This window comes from Pristiophorus japonicus, unplaced genomic scaffold (assembly GCF_044704955.1).
Source record: "Pristiophorus japonicus isolate sPriJap1 unplaced genomic scaffold, sPriJap1.hap1 HAP1_SCAFFOLD_358, whole genome shotgun sequence".
Lineage (NCBI taxonomy): Eukaryota > Metazoa > Chordata > Chondrichthyes > Pristiophoridae > Pristiophorus > Pristiophorus japonicus.
In genome coordinates this window covers 390,368-416,430 of record NW_027253413.1, presented here as the reverse complement: position 1 = coordinate 416,430, position 26,063 = coordinate 390,368, and the positions used below count along the sequence as shown (strand labels likewise).

Here is a 26,063-nt window from a genome sequence, read left to right as displayed (position 1 = left end):
TCACTAAGCTCAGAGAGCGAGACCATTACTCATTGAGCTGAGAGAGCGAGAGCGTTACTCACTGAGCTGAGAGAGCGAGAGCGTTACTCATCGAGCTGAGAGAGCGAGAGCGTTACTCACTGAGCTCAGAGAGCGAGAGCGTTATTCACTGAGCACAGAGAGCGAGAACGTTGCTCACTGTGCTGTGAGTGAGAGCGTTACTCACTGAGCACAGAGAGCGAGAACGTTACTCACTGAGCTGTGAGTGAGAGCGTTACTCACTGAGCTCAGAGAGTGAGAGCATTACTCACAGAGCTCAGAGAGTGAGAGCGTTACTCACTGAGCTCAGAGAGTGAGAGCGTTACTCACTGAGCTCAGAGAGCGAGAACGTTACTCACTGAGCTGAGAGTGAGAGCATTACTCATTGAGCTCAGAGAGTGAGAGCGTGACTTACAGAGCTCAGAGAGCGAGAGCGTTACTCATTGAGCTGAGAGAGCGAGAGCGTTACTCATTGAGCTCAGAGAGCGAGAGCGTTACTCATTGAGCTCAGAGAGCGAGAGCGTTACTCACTGAGCTCAGAGAGTGAGAGCGTTACTCACTGAGCTCAGAGAGTGAGAGCGTTACTCATTGAGCTCAGAGAGCGAGAGAGTTACTCACTGAGCTCAGAGAGCGAGAGCGTTACTCACTGAGCTCAGAGACCGAGAGCGTTACTCACTGAGCTCAGAGAGCGAGAGAGTTACTCACTGAGCTCAGAGAGCGAGAGCGTTACTCACAGAGCTCAGAGAGCGAGAGCATTATTCACTGAGCTCAGAGAGCGAGAGCGTTACTCACAGAGCTCAGAGAGCGAGAGTGTTACTCACAGAGCGCAGAGTGAGAGCGTTACTCACAGAGCTCAGAGAGCGACAGCGTTATTCACTGAGCACAGAGAGCGAGAACGTTACTCACTGAGCTGTGAGTGAGAGCGTTACTCACTGAGCACAGAGAGTGAGAACGTTACTCACTGAGCTGTGAGTGAGAGCGTTACTCACTGAGCTCAGAGAGTGAGAGCATTACTCACAGAGCTCAGAGAGTGAGAGCGTTACTCATTGAGCTCAGAGAGTGAGAGCGTTACTCACTGAGCTCAGAGAGCGAGAACGTTACTCACTGAGCTGAGAGCGAGAGCATTACTCATTGAGCTCAGAGAGTGAGAGCGTGACTTACAGAGCTCAGAGAGCGAGAGCGTTACTCATTGAGCTGAGAGAGCGAGAACGTTACTCATTGAGCTGAGAGAGCGAGAGCGTTACTCACTAAGCTCAGAGAGCGAGACCATTACTCATTGAGCTGAGAGAGCGAGAGCGTTACTCACTGAGCTGAGAGAGCGAGAGCGTTACTCATCGAGCTGAGAGAGCGAGAGCGTTACTCACTGAGCTCAGAGAGCGAGAGCGTTATTCACTGAGCACAGAGAGCGAGAACGTTACTCACTGTGCTGTGAGTGAGAGCGTTACTCACTGAGCACAGAGAGCGAGAACGTTACTCACTGAGCTGTGAGTGAGAGCGTTACTCACTGAGCTCAGAGAGTGAGAGCATTACTCACAGAGCTCAGAGAGTGAGAACGTTACTCACTGAGCTCAGAGAGTGAGAGCGTTACTCACTGAGCTCAGAGAGCGAGAACGTTACTCACTGAGCTGAGAGTGAGAGCATTACTCATTGAGCTCAGAGAGTGAGAGCGTGACTTACAGAGCTCAGAGAGCGAGAGCGTTACTCATTGAGCTGAGAGAGCGAGAGCGTTACTCATTGAGCTCAGAGAGCGAGAGCGTTACTCATTGAGCTCAGAGAGTGAGAGCGTTACTCACTGAGCTCAGAGAGTGAGAGCGTTACTCATTGAGCTCAGAGAGCGAGAGAGTTACTCACTGAGCTCAGAGAGCGAGAGCGTTACTCACTGAGCTCAGAGACTGAGAGCGTTACTCACTGAGCTCAGAGAGCGAGAGAGTTACTCACTGAGCTCAGAGAGCGAGAGCGTTACTCACTGAGCTCAGAGAGCGAGAGCGTTACTCATTGAGCTCAGAGAGCGATACTCACTGAACTCAGAGAGCGAGAGTGTTACTCACTGAGCTCAGAGAGCGAGAGCGTTACTCACTGAGCTCAGAGAGCGAGAGCGTTACTCACTGAGCTCAGAGAGCGAAAGCGTGACTCACTGAGCTGAGAGTGAGAGCGTGACTCACTGAGCTCAGAGAGCGAGAGCGTTACACACTGAGCTCAGAGAGCGAGAGCGTTACTCACTGAGCTCAGAGAGCGCGAGCGTTACTCACTGAGCTGAGAGTGAGAGTGTTACTCACTGAGCTCAGAGAGCGAGAGCGTTACTCATTGAGCTCAGAGAGTGAGAGCGTTACTCACTTAGCTCAGAGAGCGAGAGCGTTACTCACTGAGCTCAGAGAGCGAGAGCGTTACTCACTGAGCTGAGAGTGAGAGCGTGACTCACTGAGCTCAGAGAGCGAGAACGTTACTCACTGAGCTCAGAGAGCGAGAGCGTTACTCATTGAGCTCAGAGAGCAAGAGCGTTACTCATTGAGCTCAGAGAGTGAGAGCGTTACTCACTGAGCTCAGAGAGTGAGAGCGTTACTCACAGAGCTCAGAGAGCGAGAGCGTTATTCACTGAGCACAGAGAGTGAGAACGTTACTCACTGAGCTGAGAGAGTGAGAGCGTTACTCACAGAGCTCAGAGAGCGAGAGCGTTACTCACTGAGCTCAGAGAGCGAGAGCGTTACTCACAGAGCTCAGAGAGCGAGAGTGTTACTCACAGAGCTCAGAGTGAGAGCGTTACTCACAGAGCTCAGAGAGCGAGAGCGTTATTCACTGAGCACAGAGAGCGAGAACGTTACTCACTGAGCTGTGAGTGAGAGCGTCACTCACTGAGCACAGAGAGCGAGAACGTTACTCACTGAGCTGTGAGTGAGAGCGTTAATCACTGAGCTCAGAGAGTGAGAGCATTACTCACAGAGCTCAGAGAGTGAGAGCGTTACTCACTGAGCTCAGAGAGTGAGAGCGTTACTCACTGAGCACAGAGAGCGAGAGCGTTACTCACTGAGCTGAGAGTGAGAGCATTACTTACAGAGCTCAGAGAGCGAGTGCGTTACTCATTAAGCTGAGAGAGCGAGAGCGTTACTCATTGAGCTGAGAGAGCGAGAGCGTTACTCACTGAGCTCAGAGAGCGAGAGCATTACTCATTGAGCTGAGAGAGCGAGAGTGTTACTCACTGAGCTCAGAGAGCGAGAGTGTTACTCACAGAGCTCAGAGTGAGAGCGTTACTCACAGAGCTCAGAGAGCGAGAGCGTTATTCACTGAGCACAGAGAGCGAGAACGTTACTCACTGAGCTGTGAGTGAGAGCGTTACTCACTGAGCACAGAGAGCGAGAACGTTACTCACTGAGCTGTGAGTGAGAGCGTTAATCACTGAGCTCAGAGAGTGAGAGCATTACTCACAGAGCTCAGAGAGTGAGAGCGTTACTCGCTGAGCTCAGAGAGTGAGAGCGTTACTCACTGAGCTCAGAGAGCGAGAACGTTACTCACTGAGCTGAGAGTGAGAGCATTACTTACAGAGCTCAGAGAGCGAGAGCGTTACTCATTGAGCTGAGAGAGCGAGAGCGTTACTCATTGAGCTGAGAGAGCGAGAGCGTTACTCACTGAGCTCAGAGAGCGAGAGCATTACTCATTGAGCTGAGAGAGCGAGAGCGTTACTCACTGAGCTGAGAGAGCGAGAGCGTTACTCATTGAGCTGAGAGAGCGAGAGCGTTACTCACTGAGCTCAGAGAGCGAGAGCGTTACTCACTGAGCTCAGAGAGTGAGAGCGTTACTCATTGAGCTGAGAGAGCGAGAGCGTTACTCATTGAGCTGAGAGAGCCAGAGCGTTACTTACTAAGCTGAGAGAGCGCGAACGTTACTCACTGAGCTCAGAAAATGAGAGCATTACTCACTGAGCACAGAGAGCGAGAACGTTACTCACTGAGGTGAGAGTGAGAGCGTGACTCACTGAGCTCAGAGAGCGAGAACGTTACTCACTGAGCTCAGAGAGCGAGAGCGTTACTCATTGAGCTCAGAGAGCAAGAGCGTTACTCATTGAGCTCAGAGAGTGAGAGCGTTACTCACTGAGCTCAGAGAGTGAGAGCGTTACTCACAGAGCTCAGAGAGCGAGAGCGTTATTCACTGAGCACAGAGAGTGAGAACGTTACTCACTGAGCTGAGAGAGTGAGAGCGTTACTCACAGAGCTCAGAGAGCGAGAGCGTTACTCACTGAGCTCAGAGAGCGAGAGCGTTACTCACAGAGCTCAGAGAGCGAGAGTGTTACTCACAGAGCTCAGAGTGAGAGCGTTACTCACAGAGCTCAGAGAGCGAGAGCGTTATTCACTGAGCACAGAGAGCGAGAACGTTACTCACTGAGCTGTGAGTGAGAGCGTCACTCACTGAGCACAGAGAGCGAGAACGTTACTCACTGAGCTGTGAGTGAGAGCGTTAATCACTGAGCTCAGAGAGTGAGAGCATTACTCACAGAGCTCAGAGAGTGAGAGCGTTACTCACTGAGCTCAGAGAGTGAGAGCGTTACTCACTGAGCTCAGAGAGCGAGAACGTTACTCACTGAGCTGAGAGTAAGAGCATTACTTACAGAGCTCAGAGAGCGAGAGCGTTACTCATTGAGCTGAGAGAGCGAGAGCGTTACTCATTGAGCTGAGAGAGCGAGAGCGTTACTCACTGAGCTCAGAGAGCGAGAGCATTACTCATTGAGCTGAGAGAGCGAGAGTGTTACTCACTGAGCTCAGAGAGCGAGAGTGTTACTCACAGAGCTCAGAGTGAGAGCGTTACTCACAGAGCTCAGAGAGCGAGAGCGTTATTCACTGAGCACAGAGAGCGAGAACGTTACTCGCTGAGCTCAGAGAGTGAGAGCGTTACTCACTGAGCTCAGAGAGCGAGAACGTTACTCACTGAGCTGAGAGTGAGAGCATTACTTACAGAGCTCAGAGAGCGAGAGCGTTACTCATTGAGCTGAGAGAGCGAGAGCGTTACTCATTGAGCTGAGAGAGCGAGAGCGTTACTCACTGAGCTCAGAGAGCGAGAGCATTACTCATTGAGCTGAGAGAGCGAGAGCGTTACTCACTGAGCTGAGAGAGCGAGAGCGTTACTCATTGAGCTGAGAGAGCGAGAGCGTTACTCACTGAGCTCAGAGAGCGAGAGCGTTACTCACTGAGCTCAGAGAGTGAGAGCGTTACTCATTGAGCTGAGAGAGCGAGAGCGTTACTCATTGAGCTGAGAGAGCGCGAACGTTACTCACTGAGCTCAGAAAATGAGAGCATTACTCACTGAGCACAGAGAGCGAGAACGTTACTCACTGAGGTGAGAGTGAGAGCGTTACTCACTGAGCTGAGAGAGCGAGAGCATTGCTCACTGAGCTCAGAGAGCGAGAGCGTGACTCACTGAGCTCAAAGAGCGAGAGCAGTACTCACTGAGCAGAGAGTGAGAGCGTTACTCACAGAGCTCAGAGAGCGAGAGCGTTACTCACAGAGCTCAGAGAGTGAGAGCGTGAGCTCAGAGAGTGAGAGCGTTAGTCACAGAGCTCAGAGAGCGAGAGCGTTACTCACTGAGCTCAGAGAGCGAGAGCGTTACTCACTGAGCTCAGAGAGCGAGAGCGTTACTCACTGAGCTCAGAGAGTGAGAGCGTTACTCACTGAGCTCAGAGAGTGAGAGCGTTACTCACAGAGCTCAGAGAGTGAGAGCGTTACTCACTGAGCTCAGAGAGCGAGAGCTTGACTCACTGAGCTCAGAGAGTGAGAGCGTGACTCACTGAGATCAGAGAGCGAGAGCGTTACTCACTGAGCTCAGAGAGCGCGAGCGTTACTCACTGAGCTCAGAGAGCGAGAGCGTTACTCACTGAGCTCAGAGAGCGAAAGCGTGACTCACTGAGCTCAGAGAGCGAGAGCGTTACTCACTGAGACCATGAGCGAGAGCGTTACTCACTGAGCTGAGAGTGAGAGCGTGACTCACTGAGCTCAGAGAGCGAAAGCGTGACTCACTGAGCTCAGAGAGCGAGAGCGTTACTCACTGAGACCATGAGCGAGAGCGTTACTCACTGAGCTGAGAGTGAGAGCGTGACTCACAGAGCTCAGAGAGCGAGAGCGTTACTCATTGAGCTGAGAGAGCGAGAGCGTTACTCATTGAGCTGACAGAGTGAGAGCGTTACTTACTAAGCTGAGAGAGCGAGAACGTTTCTCACTGAGCTGAGAGTGAGAGCGTTACTCACTGAGCTCAGAGAGTGAGAGCATTACTCACTGAGCTCAGAGAGCGAGAGCGTTACTCACTGAGCTCAGAGAGTGAGAGCGTTACTCAGTGAGCTCAGAGAGCGAGAGCGTGACTCACTGAGCTCAGAGAGCGCGAGCGTTACTCACTGAGCTGAGAGCGAGAGCGTTACTCACTGAGCTGAGAGCGAGAGCGTTACTCATTGAGCTCAGAGAGCGAGAGCGTGACTCATTGAGCTCAGAGAGCGAGAGCGTGACTCATTGAGCTCAGAGAGCGAGAGCGTTACTCATTGAGCTCAGAGAGCGAGAGCGTTACTCATTGAGCTCAGAGAGCGAGAGCGTGACTCACTTTGCTCAGAGAGTGAGAGCGTTACTCATTGAGCTCAGAGAGCGAGAGCGTTACTCACTGAGCTCAGAGAGTGAGAGCGTTACTCATTGAGCTCAGAGAGCGAGAGCGTTACTCACTGAGCTCAGAGAGCGAGAGCGTTACTCATTGAGCTCAGAGAGCGAGAGCGTTACTCATTGAGCTCAGAGAGCGAGAGCGTTACTCACTGAGCTCAGACAGCGAGAGCGTTACTCAATGAGCTCAGAGAGCGAGAGCGTTGCTCATTGAGCTCAGAGAGCGAGAGCGTTACTCACTGAGCTCAGAGAGTGAGAGCGTTACTCACTGAGCTCAGAGAGGGAGAGCGTTACTCACTGAGCTCAGAGAGCGAGAGCGTTACTCACTGAGCTCAGAGAGCGAGAGCGTTACTCACTGAGCTCAGAGAGCGAGAGCGTTACTCACTGAGCTCAGAGAGTGAGAGCGTTACTCACTGAGCTCAGAGAGTGAGAGCGTTACTCACTGAGCTCAGAGAGTGAGAGCGTTACTCACTGAGCTCAGAGAGTGAGAGCGTTACTCACTGAGCTCAGAGAGCGAGAGCGTTACTCACTGAGCTCAGAGAGCGAGAGCGTTACTCATTGAGCTCAGAGAGCGTTATTCACTGAGCACAGAGAGCGAGAACGTTACTCACTGAGCTGAGAGTGAGAGCGTTACTCATTGAGCTCAGAGAGTGAGAGCGTGACTCACAGAGCTCAGAGAGCGAGAGCGTTACTCATTGAGCTGAGAGAGCGAGAGCGTTACTCATTGAGCTGACAGAGTGAGAGCGTTACTTACTAAGCTGAGAGAGCGAGAACGTTACTCACTGAGCTGAGAGTGAGAGCGTTACTCACTGAGCTCAGAGAGTGAGAGCATTACTCACTGAGCTCAGAGAGCGAGAACGTTACTCATTGAGCTCAGAGAGTGAGAGCGTTACTCACTGAGCTCAGAGAGCGAGAGCGTTACTCACTGAGCTCAGAGAGTGAGAGCGTTACTCACTGAGCTCAGAGAGCGAGAGCGTGACTCACTGAGCTCAGAGAGCGCGAGCGTTACTCACTGAGCTGAGAGCGAGAGCGTTACTCACTGAGCTGAGAGCGAGAGCGTTACTCATTGAGCTCAGAGAGCGAGAGCGTGACTCATTGAGCTCAGAGAGCGAGAGCGTGACTCATTGAGCTCAGAGAGCGAGAGCGTTACTCATTGAGCTCAGAGAGCGAGAGCGTTACTCATTGAGCTCAGAGAGCGAGAGCGTGACTCACTTTGCTCAGAGAGTGAGAGCGTTACTCATTGAGCTCAGAGAGCGAGAGCGTTACTCACTGAGCTCAGAGAGCGAGAGCGTTACTCACTGAGCTCAGAGAGTGAGAGCGTTACTCACTGAGCTCAGAGAGTGAGAGCGTTACTCACTGAGCTCAGAGAGCGAGAGCGTTACTCACTGAGCTCAGAGAGTGAGAGCGTTGCTCATTGAGCTCAGAGAGCGAGAGCGTTACTCACTGAGCTCAGAGAGCGAGAGCGTTACTCATTGAGCTCAGAGAGCGAGAGCGTTACTCATTGAGCTCAGAGAGCGAGAGCGTTACTCACTGAGCTCAGACAGCGAGAGCGTTACTCAATGAGCTCAGAGAGCGAGAGCGTTGCTCATTGAGCTCAGAGAGCGAGAGCGTTACTCACTGAGCTCAAAGAGTGAGAGCGTTACTCACTGAGCTCAGAGAGGGAGAGCGTTACTCACTGAGCTCAGAGAGTGAGAGCGTTACTCACTGAGCTCAGAGAGTGAGAGCGTTACTCACTGAGCTCAGAGAGCGAGAGCGTTACTCACTGAGCTCAGAGAGTGAGAGCGTTACTCACTGAGCTCAGAGAGTGAGAGCGTTACTCACTGAGCTCAGAGAGTGAGAGCGTTACTCACTGAGCTCAGAGAGTGAGAGCGTTACTCACAGAGCTCAGAGAGTGAGAGCGTTATTCACTGAGCACAGAGAGCGAGAACGTTACTCACTGAGCTGAGAGTGAGAGCGTGACTTACAGAGCTCAGAGAGCGAGAGCGTTACTCATTGAGCTCAGAGAGTGAGAGCGTGACTTACAGAGCTCAGAGAGCGAGAGCGTTACTCATTGAGCTGAGAGAGCGAGAGCGTTACTCACTGAGCTCAGAGAGCGAGAGCGTTACTCACTGAGCTGAGAGTGAGAGCGTGACTCATTGAGCTCAGAGAGCGAGAGCGTTACTCATTGATCTCAGAGAGCGAGAGCGTTACTCCCCGAGCTCAGAGAGCGAGAGCGTGACTCACTGAGCTCAGAGAGCGAGAGCGTTACTCACTGAGCTGAGAGTGAGAGCGTGACTCACTGTGCTCAGAGAGCGAGAGCGTTACTCATTGAGCTCAGAGAGCGAGAGCGTTACTCACTGAGCTCAGAGAGTGAGAGCGTTACTCACTGAGCTCAGAGAGTGAGAGCGTTACTCACAGAGCTCAGAGAGTGAGAGCGTTACTCACTGAGCTTAGAGAGCGAGAGCGTTACTCACTGAGCTCAGAGAGTGAGAGCGTTACTCACTGAGCTCAGAGAGTGAGAGCGTTACTCACAGAGCTCAGAGAGTGAGAGCGTTATTCACTGAGCACAGAGAGCGAGAACGTTACTCACTGAGCTGAGAGTGAGAGCGTTACTCATTGAGCTCAGAGAGTGAGAGCGTGACTCACAGAGCTCAGAGAGCGAGAGCGTTACTCATTGAGCTGAGAGAGCGAGAGCGTTACTTACTAAGCTGAGAGAGCGAGAACGTTACTCACTGAGCTGAGAGTGAGAGCGTTACTCACTGAGCTCAGAGAGTGAGAGCGTTACTCACTGAGCTCAGAGAGCGAGAACGTTACTCATTGAGCTCAGAGAGCGAGAGCGTTACTCACTGAGCTCAGAGAGTGAGAGCGTTACTCACTGAGCTCAGAGAGCGCGAGCGTTACTCACTGAGCTCAGAGAGCGCGAGCGTTACTCACTGAGCTGAGAGCGAGAGCGTTACTCACTGAGCTCAGAGAGTGAGAGCGTTACTCATTGAGCTCAGAGAGCGAGAGCGTGACTCATTGAGCTCAGAGAGCGAGAGCGTGACTCATTGAGCTCAGAGAGCGAGAGCGTTACTCATTGAGCTCAGAGAGCGAGAGCGTTACTCATTGAGCTCAGAGAGCGAGAGCGTTACTCATTGAGCTCAGAGAGCAAGAGCGTGACTCACTGAGCTCAGAGAGCGAGAGCGTTACTCACTGAGCTCAGAGAGCAAGAGCGTTACTCACTGAGCTCAGAGAGCGAGAGCGTTACTCACTGAGCTCAGAGAGCGAGAGCGTTACTCATTGAGCTCAGAGAGCGAGAGCGTTACTCACTGAGCTCAGAGAGCAAGAGCGTTACTCACTGAGCTCAGAGAGCGAGAGCGTTACTCACTGAGCTCAGAGAGCGAGAGCGTTACTCATTGAGCTCAGAGAGCGAGAGCGTTACTCATTGAGCTCAGAGAGCGAAAGCGTTACTCATTGAGCTCAGAGAGCGAGAGCGTTACTCACTGAGCTCAGAGAGCGAGAGCGTGACTCACTGAGCTCAGAGAGCGAGAGCGTTACTCACTGAGCTCAGAGAGCGAGAGCGTTACTCACTGAGCTCAGAGAGCGAAAGCGTGACTCACTGAGCTCAGAGAGCGAGAGCGTTACTCACTGAGCTCAGAGAGTGAGAGCGTTACTCACTGAGCTCAGAGAGTGAGAGCGTTACTCACTGAGCTCAGAGAGTGAGAGCGTTACTCACAGAGCTCAGAGAGTGAGAGCGTTATTCACTGAGCACAGAGAGCGAGAACGTTACTCACTGAGCTGAGAGTGAGAGCGTTACTCATTGAGCTCAGAGAGTGAGAGCGTGACTTACAGAGCTCAGAGAGCGAGAGCGTTACTCATTGAGCTGAGAGAGCGTGAGCGTTACTCATTGACCTGAGAGAGCGAGAGCGTTACTCATTGAGCTCGGAGAGCGAGAGCGTTACTCACTGAGCTGAGAGTGAGAGCGTGACTCATTGAGCTCAGAGAGCGAGAGCGTTACTCCCCGAGCTCAGAGAGCGAGAGCGTGACTCACTGAGCTCAGAGAGCGAGAGCGTTACTCACTGAGCTGAGAGCGAGAGCGTTGCTCATTGAGCTCAGAGAGTGAGCGTGACTCACTGAGCTCAGAGAGCGTGAGCGTGACTCACTGAGCTCAGAGAGCGAGAGCGTTACTCACTGAGCTCAGAGAGCGAAAGCGTGACTCACTGAGCTCAGAGAGCGAGAGCGTGACTCACTGAGCTCAGAGAGTGAGAGCGTTACTCACTGAGCTCAGAGAGCGAGAGCGTTACTCACTGAGCTCAGAGAGTGAGAGCGTTACTCACTGAGCTCAGAGAGTGAGAGCGTTACTCACTGAGCTCAGAGAGTGAGAGCATTACTCACAGAGCTCAGAGAGTGAGAGCGTTATTCACTGAGCACAGAGAGCGAGAACGTTACTCACTGAGCTGAGAGTGAGAGCGTTACTCATTGAGCTCAGAGAGTGAGAGCGTGACTTACAGAGCTCAGAGAGCGAGAGCGTTACTCATTGAGCTGAGAGAGCGTGAGCGTTACTCATTGAGCTGAGAGAGCGAGAGCGTTACTCACTGAGCTCAGAGAGCGAGAGCGTTACTCACTGAGCTCAGAGAGCGAGAGCGTTACTCATTGAGCTCGGAGAGCGAGAGCGTTACTCACTGAGCTGAGAGTGAGAGCGTGACTCATTGAGCTCAGAGCGAGAGCGTTACTCATTGATCTCAGAGAGCGAGAGCGTTACTCCCCGAGCTCAGAGAGCGAGAGCGTGACTCACTGAGCTCAGAGAGCGAGAGCGTTACTCACTGAGCTGAGAGTGAGAGCGTGACTCACTGAGCTCAGAGAGCGAGAGCGTTACTCATTGAGCTCAGAGAGCGAGAGCGTTACTCACTGAGCTCAGAGAGCGAGAGCGTTACTCATTGATCTCAGAGAGCGAGAGCGTTACTCCCCGAGCTCAGAGAGCGAGAGCGTGACTCACTGAGCTCAGAGAGTGAGAGCGTTACTCATTGAGCTCAGAGAGTGAGAGCGTTATTCACTGAGCACAGAGAGCGAGAACGTTACTCACTGAGCTGAGAGTGAGAGCGTTACTCATTGAGCTCAGAGAGTGAGAGCGTGACTCACAGAGCTCAGAGAGCGAGAGCGTTACTCATTGAGCTGAGAGAGCGAGAGCGTTACTTACTAAGCTGAGAGAGCGAGAACGTTACTCACTGAGCTCAGAAAATGAGTGCATTACTCACTGAGCACAGAGAGCGAGAACGTAACTCACTGAGCTCAGAGAGCGAGAACGTTACTCACTGAGCTGAGAGTGAGAGCGTGACTCACTGAGCTCAGAGAGCGAGAGCGTGACTCATTGAGCTCAGAGAGTGAGAGCGTTACTCACTGAGCTCAGAGAGCGAGAGCGTTACTCACTGAGCTCAGAGAGCGAGAGCGTTACTCACTGAGCTCAGAGAGTGAGAGCGTTACTCACTGAGCTCAGAGAGCGCGAGCGTTACTCACTGAGCTCAGAGAGCGCGAGCGTTACTCACTGAGCTGAGAGCGAGAGCGTTACTCACTGAGCTCAGAGAGTGAGAGCGTTACTCATTGAGCTCAGAGAGCGAGAGCGTGACTCATTGAGCTCAGAGAGCGAAAGCGTGACTCACAGAGCTCAGAGAGTGAGAGCGTTATTCACTGAGCACAGAGAGCGAGAACGTTACTCACTGAGCTGAGAGTGAGAGCGTTACTCATTGAGCTCAGAGAGTGAGAGCGTTACTCACTGAGCTCAGAGAGCGCGAGCGTTACTCACTGAGCTCAGAGAGCGCGAGCGTTACTCACTGAGCTGAGAGTGAGAGCGTTACTCACTGAGCTCAGAGAGTGAGAACATTACTCACTGAGCTCAGAGAGCGAGAACGTTACTCATTGAGCTCAGAGAGTGAGAGCGTTACTCACTGAGCTGAGAGAGCGAGAGCATTACTCACTGAGCTCAGAGAGCGAGAACGTTACTCACTGAGCTGAGAGTGAGAGCGTTACTCACTGAGCTGAGAGCGAGAGCATTACTCACTGAGCTGAGAGAGCGAGAGCGTTACTCACTGAGCTCAGAGAGCGAGAGCGTTACTCATTGAGCTCAGAGAGCGAGAGCGTTACTCACTGAGCTCAGAGAGTGAGAGCGTTACTGACTGAGCTCAGAGAGCGAGAGCGTTACTCACTGAGCTCAGAGAGCGAGAGCGTTACTCATTGAGCTCAGAGAGCGAGAGCGTTACTGAGCTCAGAGAGTGAGAGTGTTACTCACTGATCTCAAAGAGCGAGAGCAGTACTCACTGAGCAGAGAGTGAGAGAGTTACTCACAGAGCTCAGAGAGCGAGAGCGTTACTCACAGAGCTCAGAGAGTGAGAGCGTGAGCTCAGAGAGTGAGAGCTTGACTCACTGAGCTCAGAGAGTGAGAGCGTGACTCACTGAGCACAGAGAGCGAGAGCGTTACTCACTGAGCTCAGAGAGCGAGAGCGTTATTCACTGAGCACAGAGAGCGAGAGCGTTACTCATTGAGCTGAGAGAGCGAGAGCGTTACTCACTGAGCTCAGAGAGCGAGAGCGTTACTCACTGAGCTCAGAGAGTGAGAGCGTTACTCACTGAGCTCAGAGAGCGAGAGCGTTACTCACTGAGCTCAGCGAGTGAGAGCGTTACTCATTGAGCTCAGAGAGTGAGAGCGTGACTCACAGAGCTCAGAGAGCGAGAGCGTTACTCATTGAGCTGAGAGAGCGCGAACGTTATTCACTGAGCTCAGAAAATGAGAGCATCACTCACTGAGCACAGAGAGCGAGAACGTTACTCACTGAGCTCAGAGAGCGAGAACGTTACTCACTGAGCTCAGAGAGCGAGAGTGTGACTCACTGAGCTCAGAGAGCGAGAGCGTTACTCACTGAGCTCAGAGAGCGAGAGCGTTACTCACTGAGCTCAGAGAGCGAGAGCGTTACTCACTGAGCTCAGAGAGCGAGAGCGTTACTCACTGAGCTCAGAGAGCGCGAGCGTTACTCACTGAGCTGAGAGCGATAGCGTGACTCATTGAGCTCAGAGAGCGAGAGCGTTACTCATTGAGCTCAGAGAGCGAGAGCGTTACTCACTGAGCTCAGACAGCGAGAGCGTTACTCAATGAGCTCAGAAAGCGAGAGCGATGCTCATTGAGCTCAGAGAGTGAGCGTTACTCACTGAGCTCAGAGAGCGAGAGCGTTACTCACTGAGCTCAGAGAGTGAGAGCGTTACTCATTGAGCTCAGAGAGCGAGAGCGTTACTCATTGAGCTCAGAGAGCGAGAGCGTTACTCACTGAGCTCAGACAGCGAGAGCATTAATCAATGAGCTCAGAAAGCGAGAGCGTTGCTCATTGAGCTCAGAGAGTGAGCGTTACTCACTGAGCTCAGAGAGCGAGAGCGTTACCCACTGAGCTCAGAGAGTGAGAGCGTTACTCACTGAGCTCAGAGAACGAGAGCGTTACTCAGTGAGCTCAGAGAGCGAGAGCGTTACTCACTGAGCTCAGAGAGCGAGAGCGTTACTCACAGAGCTCAGAGAGTGAGAGCGTTACTCACTGAGCTCAGAGAGCGAGAGCGTTACCCACTGAGCTCAGAGAGCGAGAGCGTTACTCACTGAGCTCAGAGAGTGAGAGCGTTACTCACTGAGCTCAGAGAGCGAGAGCATTACTCACTGAGCTCAGAGAGCGAGAGCGTGACTCACTGAGCTCAGAGAGTGAGAGCGTTACCCACTGAGCTCAGAGAGCGAGAGCGTTACTCACTGAGCTCAGAGAGCGAGAGCGTTACTCATTGAGCTCAGAGAGCGAGAGCGTTACTCACTGAGCTGAGAGTGAGAGCGTTACTCACTGAGCTCAGAGAGCGAGAGCGTTACTCATTGAGCTCAGACAGCGAGAGCGTTACTCACTGAGCTCAGAGAGCGAGACCGTTACTCACTGAGCTCAGAGAGCGAGAGCGTTACTCATTGAGCTCAGAGAGCGAAAGCGTTACTCACTGAGCTCAGAGAGTGAGAGCGTTACTGACTGAGCTCAGAGAGCGAGAGCGTTACTTACTGAGCTCAGAGAGCGAGAGCGTTACTTATTGAGCTCAGAGAGCGAGAGCGTTACTGAGCTCAGAGAGTGAGAGTGTCACTCACTGAGCTCAAAGAGCGAGAGCAGTAGTCACTGAGCAGAGAGTGAGAGAGTTACTCACAGAGCTCAGAGTGCGAGAGCGTTACTCACAGAGCTCAGAGAGTGAGAGCGTGAGCTCAGAGAGTGAGAGCGTTACTCACAGAGCTCAGAGAGCGAGAGCGTCACTCACTGAGCTCAGAGATCGAGAGCGTTACTCACTGAGCTCAGAGAGCGAGAGCGTTACTCACTGAGCTCAAAGAGTGAGAGCGTGACTCACTGAGCACAGAGAGCGAGAGCGTTACTCACTGAGCTCAGAGAGCGAGAGCGTTATTCACTGAGCAGAGAGCGAGAGCGTTACTCATTGAGCTGAGAGAGCGAGAGCGTTATTCACTGAGCTCAGAGAGCGAGAGCGTTACTCACTGAGCTCAGAGAGTGAGAGCGTTACTCAGTGAGCTCAGAGAGCGAGAGCGTTACTCATTGAGCTGAGAGAGCGAGAGCGTTATTCACTGAGCTCAGAGAGTGAGAGCGTTACTCAGTGAGCTCAGAGAGCGAGAGCGTTACTCACTGAGCTCAGAGAGCGAGAGCGTGACTCACTGAGCTCAGAGAGCGAGAGCGTGACTCACTGAGCTCAGAGATCGAGAGCGTTACTCACTGAGCTCGGAGAGCGAGAGCGTTACTCACTGAGCTCAGAGAGCGAGAGCGTGACTCACTGAGCTCAGAGAGCGAGAGCGTTACTCACTGAGCTGAGAGAGAGAGCGTTACTCACTGAGCTCAGAGAGCGAGAGCGTTACTCACTGAGCTCAGAGAGCGAGAGCGTTACTCACTGAGCTCAGAGAGTGAGAGCATTATTCACTGAGCACAGAGAGCGAGAACGTTACTCACTGAGCTGAGAGTGAGAGCGTTACTCGTTGAGCTCAGAGAGTGAGAGCGTGACTCACAGAGCTCAGAGAGCGAGAGCGTTACTCATTGAGCTGAGAGAGCGCGAACGTTATTCACTGAGCTCAGAAAATGAGAGCATCACTCACTGAGCACAGAGAGCGAGAACGTTACTCACTGAGCTCAGAGAGCGAGAACGTTCCTCATTGAGCTCAGAGAGCGAGAGCGTTACTCACTGAGCTCAGACAGCGAGAGCGTTACTCAATGAGCTCAGAAAGCGAGAGCGTTGCTCATTGAGCTCAGGGAGTGAGCGTTACTCACTGAGCTCAGAGAGCGAGAGCGTTACCCACTGAGCTCAGAGAGCGAGAGCGTTACTCACTGAGCTCAGAGAGTGAGAGCGTTACTCATTGAGTTCAGAGAGCGAGAGCGTTACTCATTGAGCTCAGAGAGCGAGAGCGTTACTCACTGAGCTCAGAGAGTGAGAGCGTTACTGACTGAGCTCAGAGAGCGAGAGCGTTACTCACTGAGCTCAGAGAGCGAGAGCGTTACTCATTGAGCTCAGAGAGCGAGAGCGTTACTCACAGAGCTCAGAGAGTGAGAGCGTTACTCACTGAGCTCAGAGAGCGAGAGCGTTACTCATTGAGCTCAGAGAGCGAGAGCGTTACCCACTGAGCTCAGAGAGCGAGAGCGTTACTCACTGAGCTCAGAAAGCGAGAGCGTTACTCACTGAGCTCAGAGAGTGAGAGCGTTACTCAGTGAGCTCAGAGAGCGAGAGCGTTACTCACTGAGCTCAGAGAGCGAGAGCGTTACTCATTGAGCTCAGAGAGCGAGAGCGTTACTCACTGAGCTCAGAGAGCGAGAGCGTTACTCACTGAGCTCAGAGAGTGAGAGCGTTACTCACTGAGCTCAGAGAGCGAGAGCGTTACTCACTGAGCTCAGACAGCGAGAGCGTTACTCACTGAGCTCAGAGAGCGCGAGCGTTACTCACTGAGCTGAGAGCGATAGCGTGACTCATTGAGCTCAGAGAGCGAGAGCGTTACTCATTGAGCTCAGAGAGCGAGAGCGTTACTCATTGAGCTCAGAGAGCGAGAGCGTTACTCACTGAGCTCAGACAGCGAGAGCGTTACTCAATGAGCTCAGAAAGCGAGAGCGTTGCTCATTGAGCTCAGAGAGTGAGCATTACTCACTGAGCTCAGAGAGCGAGAGCGTTACCCACTGAGCTCAGAGAGCGAGAGCGTTACTCACTGAGCTCAGAGAGTGAGAGCGTTACTCATTGAGCTCAGAGAGCGAGAGCGTTACTCATTGAGCTCAGAGAGCGAGAGCGTTACTCATTGAGCTCAGAGAGCGAGAGCGTTACTCACTGAGCTCAGACAGCGAGAGCGTTAATCAATGAGCTCAGAAAGCGAGAGCGTTGCTCATTGAGCTCAGAGAGTGAGCGTTACTCACTGAGCTCAGAGAGTGAGAGCGTTACTCACTGAGCTCAGAGAGTGAGAGCGTTACTCACTGAGCTCAGAGAGCGAGAGCGTTACTCACTGAGCTCAGAGAGCGAGAGCGTTACTCACTGAGCTCAGAGAGCGAGAGCGTTACTTATTGAGCTCAGAGAACGAGAGCGTTACTGAGCTCAGAGAGTGAGAGTGTTACTCACTGAGCTCAAAGAGCGAGAGCAGTACTCACTGAGCAGAGAGTGAGAGAGTTACTCACAGAGCTCAGAGAGCGAGAGCGTTACTCACAGAGCTCAGAGAGTGAGAGCGTGAGCTCAGAGAGTGAGAGCGTTACTCACAGAGCTCAGAGAGCGAGAGCGTCACTCACCGAGCTCAGAGAGCGAGAGCGTTACTCACTGAGCTCAGAGAGCGAGAGCGTTGCTCACTGAGCTCAGAGAGTGAGAGCGTTACTCACTGAGCTCAGAGAGCGAGAGCTTGACTCACTGAGCTCAGAGAGTGAGAGCGTGACTCACTGAGCACAGAGAGTGAGAGCGTTACTCACTGAGCTCAGAGAGCGAGAGCGTTATTCACTGAGCACAGAGAGCGAGAGCGTTACTCATTGAGCTGAGAGAGTGAGAGCGTTACTCACTGAGCTCAGAGAGCGAGAGCGTTACCCACTGAGCTCAGAGAGCGAGAGCGTTACTCACTGAGCTCAGAGAGTGAGAGCGTTACTCACTGAGCTCAGAGAGCGAGAGCGTTACTCATTGAGCTCAGAGAGCGAGAGCGTTACCCACTGAGCTCAGAGAGCGAGAGCGTTACTCACTGAGCTCAGAGAGCGAGAGCGTTACTCACTGAGCTCAGAGAGCGAGAGCGTTACTCACTGAGCTCAGAGAGCGAGAGCGTTACTCACTGAGCTCAGAGAGCGAGAGCGTTACTCACTGAGCTCAGAGAGCGAGAGCGTTACTCACTGAGCTCAAAGAGCGAGAGCAGTACTCACTGAGCAGAGAGTGAGAGAGTTACTCACAGAGCTCAGAGAGCGAGAGCGTTACTCACAGAGCTCAGAGAGTGAGAGCGTGAGCTCAGAGAGTGAGAGCGTTACTCACAGAGCTCAGAGAGCGAGAGCGTCACTCACTGGGCTCAGAGAGCGAGAGCGTTACTCACTGAGCTCAGAGAGCGAGAGCGTTACTCACTGAGCTCAGAGAGCGAGCGCGTTACTCACTGAGCTCAGAGAGCGAGAGCTTGACTCACTGAGCTCAGAGAGCGAGAGCGTGACTCACTGAGCTCAGAGAGCGAGAGCGTTACTCACTGAGCTGAGAGAGAGAGAGCGTTATTCACTGAGCTCAGAGAGCGAGAGCGTTACTCACTGAGCTCAGAGAGCGAGAGCGTTACTCACTGAGCTCAGAGAGCGAGAGCGTTACTCACTGAGCTCAGAGAGCGAGAGCGTTACCCACTGAGCTCAGAGAGCGAGAGCGTTACTCACTGAGCTCAGAGAGCGAGAGCGTGACTCACTGAGCTCAGAGAGCGAGAGCGTTACTCACTGAGCTCAGAGAGCGAGAGCGTTACTCATTCAGCTCAGAGAGCGAGAGCGTTACTCACTGAGCTCAGAGAGTGAGAGCGTTACTCACTGAGCTCACAGAGTGAGAGCGTGACTCACTGAGCTCAGAGAGCGAGAGCGTGACTCACTGAGCTTAGAGAGCGAGAGCGTTACTCATTGAGCTCAGAGAGCGAGAGCGTTACTCACTGAGCTCAGAGAGCGAGAGCGTGACTCACTGAGCTCAGAGAGCGAGAGCGTTACTCACTGAGCTGAGAGTGAGAGCGTTGCTCACTGAGCTCAGAGAGTGAGAGCGTGACTCACTGAGCTCAGAGAGCGAGAGCGTTACTCACTGAGCTCAGAGAGCGAGAGCGTTACTCACTGAGCTCAGAGAGCGAGAGCGTTACTCATTGAGCTCAGAGAGTGAGAGCGTTACTCCCTGAGCTCAGAGAGTGAGAGCGTTTCTCACAGAGCTCAGAGAGTGAGAGCGTTATTCACTGAGCACAGAGTGCGAGAACGTTACTCACTGAGCTGAGAGTGAGAGCGTTACTCATTGAGCTCAGAGAGTGAGAGCGTGAGCTCAGAGAGTGAGAGCGTTACTCACAGAGCTCAGAGAGCGAGAGCGTCACTCACTGAGCTCAGAGAGCGAGAGCGTTACTCACTGAGCTCAGAGAGTGAGAGCGTTACTCACTGAGCTCAGAGAGCGACAGCTTGACTCACTGAGCTCAGAGTGAGAGCGTGACTCACTGAGCACAGAGAGCGAGAGCGTTACTCACTGAGCTCAGAGAGCGAGAGCGTTACTCAATGAGCTGAGAGAGCGGGAGCGTTACTCACTGAGCTCAGAGAGCGAGAGCGTTACTCACTGAGCTCAGAGAGCGAGAGCGTTACTCACTGAGCTCAGAGAGCGAGAGCGTTACTCACTGAGCTCAGAGAGCGAGAGCGTTACTCACTGAGCTCAGAGAGCGAGAGCGTTACTCACTGAGCTCAGAGAGCGAGAGCGTTACTCACTGAGCTCAGAGAGCGAGAGCATGACTCACTGAGCTCAGAGAGCGACAGCGTTACTCACTGAGCTCAGAGACCGAGAGCGTTACTCACTGAGCTCAGAGAGTGAGAGCGTTACTCACTGAGCTCAGAGAGTGAGAGTGTGACTCACTGAGCTCAGAGAGCGAGAGTGTGACTCACTGAGCTCAGAGAGCGAGAGCGTTACTCACTGAGCTCAGAGAGCGAGAGCGTTACTCACTGAGCTCAGAGAGCGAGAGCGTTACTCACTGAGCTCAGAGAGCGAGAGCGTTACTCACTGAGCTCAGAGAGCGAGAGCGTTACTCATTGAGCTCAGAGAGCGAGAGCGTTACTCACTGAGCTCAAAGAGCGAGAGCAGTACTCACTGAGCAGAGAGTGAGAGAGTTACTCACAGAGCTCAGAGAGCGAGAGCGTTACTCACAGAGCTCAGAGAGTGAGAGCGTGAGCTCAGAGAGTGAGAGCGTTACTCACAGAGCTCAGAGAGCGAGAGCGTCACTCACTGGGCTCAGAGAGCGAGAGCGTTACTCACTGAGCTCAGAGAGCGAGAGCGTTACTCACTGAGCTCAGAGAGCGAGCGCGTTACTCACTGAGCTCAGAGAGCGAGAGCTTGACTCACTGAGCTCAGAGAGCGAGAGCGTGACTCACTGAGCTCAGAGAGCGAGAGCGTTACTCACTGAGCTGAGAGAGAGAGAGCGTTATTCACTGAGCTCAGAGAGCGAGAGCGTTACTCACTGAGCTCAGAGAGCGAGAGCGTTACTCACTGAGCTCAGAGAGCGAGAGCGTTACTCACTGAGCTCAGAGAGCGAGAGCGTTACCCACTGAGCTCAGAGAGCGAGAGCGTTACTCACTGAGCTCAGAGAGCGAGAGCGTGACTCACTGAGCTCAGAGAGCGAGAGCGTTACTCACTGAGCTCAGAGAGCGAGAGCGTTACTCATTCAGCTCAGAGAGCGAGAGCGTTACTCACTGAGCTCAGAGAGTGAGAGCGTTACTCACTGAGCTCACAGAGTGAGAGCGTGACTCACTGAGCTCAGAGAGCGAGAGCGTGACTCACTGAGCTTAGAGAGCGAGAGCGTTACTCATTGAGCTCAGAGAGCGAGAGCGTTACTCACTGAGCTCAGAGAGCGAGAGCGTGACTCACTGAGCTCAGAGAGCGAGAGCGTTACTCACTGAGCTGAGAGTGAGAGCGTTGCTCACTGAGCTCAGAGAGTGAGAGCGTGACTCACTGAGCTCAGAGAGCGAGAGCGTTACTCACTGAGCTCAGAGAGCGAGAGCGTTACTCACTGAGCTCAGAGAGCGAGAGCGTTACTCATTGAGCTCAGAGAGTGAGAGCGTTACTCCCTGAGCTCAGAGAGTGAGAGCGTTTCTCACAGAGCTCAGAGAGTGAGAGCGTTATTCACTGAGCACAGAGTGCGAGAACGTTACTCACTGAGCTGAGAGTGAGAGCGTTACTCATTGAGCTCAGAGAGTGAGAGCGTGAGCTCAGAGAGTGAGAGCGTTACTCACAGAGCTCAGAGAGCGAGAGCGTCACTCACTGAGCTCAGAGAGCGAGAGCGTTACTCACTGAGCTCAGAGAGTGAGAGCGTTACTCACTGAGCTCAGAGAGCGACAGCTTGACTCACTGAGCTCAGAGTGAGAGCGTGACTCACTGAGCACAGAGAGCGAGAGCGTTACTCACTGAGCTCAGAGAGCGAGAGCGTTACTCAATGAGCTGAGAGAGCGGGAGCGTTACTCACTGAGCTCAGAGAGCGAGAGCGTTACTCACTGAGCTCAGAGAGCGAGAGCGTTACTCACTGAGCTCAGAGAGCGAGAGCGTTACTCACTGAGCTCAGAGAGCGAGAGCGTTACTCACTGAGCTCAGAGAGCGAGAGCGTTACTCACTGAGCTCAGAGAGCGAGAGCGTTACTCACTGAGCTCAGAGAGCGAGAGCATGACTCACTGAGCTCAGAGAGCGAGAGCGTTACTCACTGAGCTCAGAGACCGAGAGCGTTACTCACTGAGCTCAGAGAGTGAGAGCGTTACTCACTGAGCTCAGAGAGTGAGAGTGTGACTCACTGAGCTCAGAGAGCGAGAGTGTGACTCACTGAGCTCAGAGAGCGAGAGCGTTACTCACTGAGCTCAGAGAGCGAGAGCGTTACTCACTGAGCTCAGAGAGCGAGAGCGTTACTCATTGAGCTCAGAGAGCGAGAGCGTTACTCACTGAGCTCAGAGAGTGAGAGCGTTACTCACTGAGCTCAGAGAGTGAGAGCGTTACTCATTCAGCTGAGAGAGCGAGAGCGTTACTTACTAAGCTGAGAGAGCGCAAACGTTACTCACTGAGCTGAGAGTGAGAGCGTTACTCACTGAGCTCAGAGAGCGCGAACGTTACTCACTGAGCTCAGAAAATGAGAGCATTACTCACTGAGCACAGAGAGCGAGAACGTTACTCACTGAGCTGAGAGTGAGACCGTTACTCACTGAGCTCAGAGAGTGAGAGCGTTACTCACTGAGCTGAGAGAGCGAGAGCATTACTCACTGAGCTCAGAGAGCGAGAACGTTACTCATTGAGCTCAGAGAGTGAGAGCGTGAGCTCAGAGAGTGAGAGCGTTACTCACTGAGCTCAGAGAGCGAGAGCGTGACTCACTGAGCTCAGAGAGCGAGAGCATTACTCATTGAGCTGAGAGAGCGAGAGCGTTACTCACTGAGCTCAGAGAGCGAGAGCGTTACTCACTGAGCTCAGAGAGCGAGAGCGTAACTCACTGAGCTCAGAGAGCGAGAGCGTTACTCACTGAGCTCAGAGAGCGAGAGCGTTACTCACTGAGCTCAGAGAGCGAGAGCGTTACTCACTGAGCTCAGAGAGCGAGAGCGTTACTCACTGAGCTCAGAGAGCGAGAGCGTTACTCACTGAGCTCAGAGAGCGAGAGCGTTACTCACTGAGCTCAGAGAGCGAGAGCGTTACTCACTGAGCTCAGAGAGCGAGAGCGTTACTCCCTGAGCTCAGAGAGCGAGAGCGTTACTCACTGAGCACAGAGAGTGAGAGCGTTACTCACTGAGCTCAGAGAGCGAGAGCGTGACTCACTGAGCTCAGAGAGCGAGAGCGTTACTCGTTGAGCTCAGAGAGCGAGAGCGTGACTCACTGAGCTGAGAGTGAGAGCGTGACTCACTGAGCTCAGAGAGCGAGAGCGTTACTCACTGAGCTCAGAGAGCGAGAGCGTGACTCACTGAGCTCAGAGAGCGAGAGCGTTACTCGTTGAGCTCAGAGAGCGAGAGCGTGACTCACTGAGCTGAGAGTGAGAGCGTGACTCACTGAGCTCAAAGAGCGAGAGCGTTACTCACTGAGCTCAGAGAGCGAGAGCGTTACTCACTGAGCTCAGAGAGCGAGAGCGTTACTCACTGAGCGAGAGCGTTACTCACTGAGCTCAGAGTGAGAGCGTTACTCATTGAGCTCAGAGAGCGAGAGCGTTACTCACTGAGCTCAGAGAGCGAGAGCGTTACCCACTGAGCTCAGAGAGCGAGAGCGTTACTCACTGAGCTCAGAGAGTGAGAGCGTTACTCATTGAGCTCAGAGAGTGAGAGCGTGACTCACAGAGCTCAGAGAGCGAGAGCGTTACTCATTGAGCTGAGAGAGCGCGAACGTTATTCACTGAGCTCAGAAAATGAGAGCATCACTCACTGAGCACAGAAAGCGAGAACGTTACTCACTGAGCTCAGAGAGCGAGAACGTTACTCATTGAGCTCAGAGAGTGAGAGCGTGACTCACTGAGCTCAGAGAGCGAGAGCGTGACTCACTGAGCTCAGAGAGCGAGAGCGTTACTCACTGAGCTCAGAGAGCGCGAGCGTTACTCACTGAGCTGAGAGCGATAGCGTGACTCATTGAGCTCAGAGAGCGAGAGCGTTACTCATTGAGCTCAGAGAGCGAGAGCGTTACTCATTGAGCTCAGAGAGCGAGAGCGTTACTCACTGAGCTCAGACAGCGAGAGCGTTACTCAATGAGCTCAGAAAGCGAGAGCGTTGCTCATTGAGCTCAGAGAGTGAGCATTACTCATTGAGCTCAGAGAGCGAGAGCGTTACTCATTGAGCTCAGAGAGCGAGAGCGTTACTCATTGAGCTCAGAGAGCGAGAGCGTTACTCACTGAGCTCAGACAGCGAGAGCGTTACCCACTGAGCTCAGAGAGCGAGAGCGTTACTCACTGAGCTCAGAGAGTGAGAGCGTTACTCATTGAGCTCAGAGAGCGAGAGCATTACACATTGAGCTCAGAGAGCGAGAGCGTTACTCACTGAGCTCAGACAGCGAGAGCGTTAATCAATGAGCTCAGAAAGCGAGAGCGTTGCTCATTGAGCTCAGAGAGTGAGCGTTACTCACTGAGCTCAGAGAGCGAGAGCGTTACCCACTGAGCTCAGAGAGCGAGAGCGTTACTCACAGAGCTCAGAGAGTGAGAGCGTTACTCACTGAGCTCAGAGAGCGAGAGCGTTACTCACTGAGCTCAGAGAGTGAGAGCGTTACTGACTGAGCTCAGAGAGCGAGAGCGTTACTCACAGAGCTCAGAGAGCGAGAGCGTCACTCACCGAGCTCAGAGAGCGAGAGCGTTACTGACTGAGCTCAGAGAGCGAGAGCGTTACTCACTGAGCTCAGAGAGCGAGAGCGTTACTTATTGAGCTCAGAGAACGAGAGCGTTACTGAGCTCAGAGAGTGAGAGTGTTACTCACTGAGCTCAAAGAGTGAGAGCAGTACTCACTGAGCAGAGAGTGAGAGAGTTACTCACTGAGCTCAGAGAGCGAGAGCGTTACTCACAGAGCTCAGAGAGTGAGAGCGTGAGCTCAGAGAGTGAGAGCGTTACTCACAGAGCTCAGAGAGCGAGAGCGTCACTCACCGAGCTCAGAGAGCGAGAGCGTTACTCACTGAGCTCAGAGAGCGAGAGCGTTACTCACTGAGCTCAGAGAGCGAAAGCGTGACTCACTGAGCTGAGAGTGAGAGCGTGACTCACTGAGCACAGAGAGCGAGAGCGTTACTCACTGAGCTCAGAGAGCGAGAGCGTTATTCACTGAGCACAGAGAGCGAGAGCGTTACTCATTGAGCTGAGAGAGCGAGAGCGTTACTCACTGAGCTCAGAGAGCGAGAGCGTTACTCACAGAGCTCAGAGAGCGAGAGCGTTACTCACTGAGCTCAGAGAGCGAGAGCGTTACTCACTGAGCTCAGAGAGTGAGAGCGTTACTCACTGAGCTCAGAGAGCGAGAGCGTTACTCACTGAGCTCAGAGAGCGAGAGCGTGACTCACTGAGCTCAGAGAGCGAGAGCGTGACTCACTGAGCTCAGAGAGCGAGAGCGTTACTCACTGAGCTCAGAGAGCGAGAAGCGTTACTTATTGAGCTCAGAGAGCGAGAGCGTTACTGAGCTCAGAGAGTGAGAGTGTTACTCACTGAGCTCAAAGAGCGAGAGCAGTACTCACTGAGCAGAGAGTGAGAGTTACTCACAGAGCTCAGAGAGCGAGAGCGTTACTCACAGAGCTCAGAGAGTGAGAGCGTGAGCTCAGAGAGTGAGAGCGTTACTCACAGAGCTCAGAGAGCGAGAGCGTCACTCACTGAGCTCAGAGAGCGAGAGCGTTACTCACTGAGCTCAGAGAGCGAGAGCGTTACTCACTGAGCTCAGAGAGTGAGAGCGTTACTCACTGAGCTCAGAGAGCGACAGCTTGACTCACTGAGCTCAGAGTGAGAGCGTGACTCACTGAGCACAGAGAGCGAGAGCGTTACTCACTGAGCTCAGAGAGCGAGAGCGTTATTCACTGAGCACAGAGAGCGAGAGCGTTACTCAATGAGCTGAGAGAGCGGGAGCGTTACTCACTGAGCTCAGAGAGCGAGAGCGTTACTCACTGAGCTCAGAGAGCGAGAGCGTTACTCACTGAGCTCAGAGAGCGAGAGCGTTACTCACTGAGCTCAGAGAGCGAGAGCGTTACTCACTGAGCTCAGAGAGCGAGAGCGTTACTCACTGAGCTCAGAGAGCGAGAGCGTTACTCACTGAGCTCAGAGAGCGAGAGCATGACTCACTGAGCTCAGAGAGCGAGAGCGTTACTCACTGAGCTCAGAGAGCGAGAGCGTTACTCATTCAGCTCAGAGAGTGAGAGCGTTACTCACTGAGCTCAGAGAGTGAGAGCGTTACTCACTGAGCTCAGAGAGTGAGAGTGTGACTCACTGAGCTCAGAGAGCGAGAGTGTGACTCACTGAGCTCAGAGAGCGAGAGCGTTACTCACTGAGCTCAGAGAGCGAGAGCGTTACTCACTGAGCTCAGAGAGCGAGAGCGTTACTCATTGAGCTCAGAGAGCGAGAGCGTTACTCACTGAGCTCAGAGAGCGAGAGCGTTACTCACTGAGCTCAGAGAGCGAGAGCGTTACTCATTGAGCTCAGAGAGCGAGAGCGTTACTTACTAAGCTGAGAGAGCGCAAACGTTACTCACTGAGCTGAGAGTGAGAGCGTTACTCACTGAGCTCAGAGAGCGCGAACGTTACTCACTGAGCTCAGAAAATGAGAGC

At 53.1% G+C, this 26,063-nt stretch overlaps 1 protein-coding gene across 1 annotated transcript in view; it reads right to left on the bottom strand.

Annotated features, from left to right (window-relative positions):
* LOC139250247 (uncharacterized protein C22orf15-like) overlaps window positions 1–26,063 on the bottom strand; it is a 347,512-nt gene that overhangs the window by 131,191 nt on the left and 190,258 nt on the right. The gene's annotated exons all lie outside the window — the stretch shown is intronic.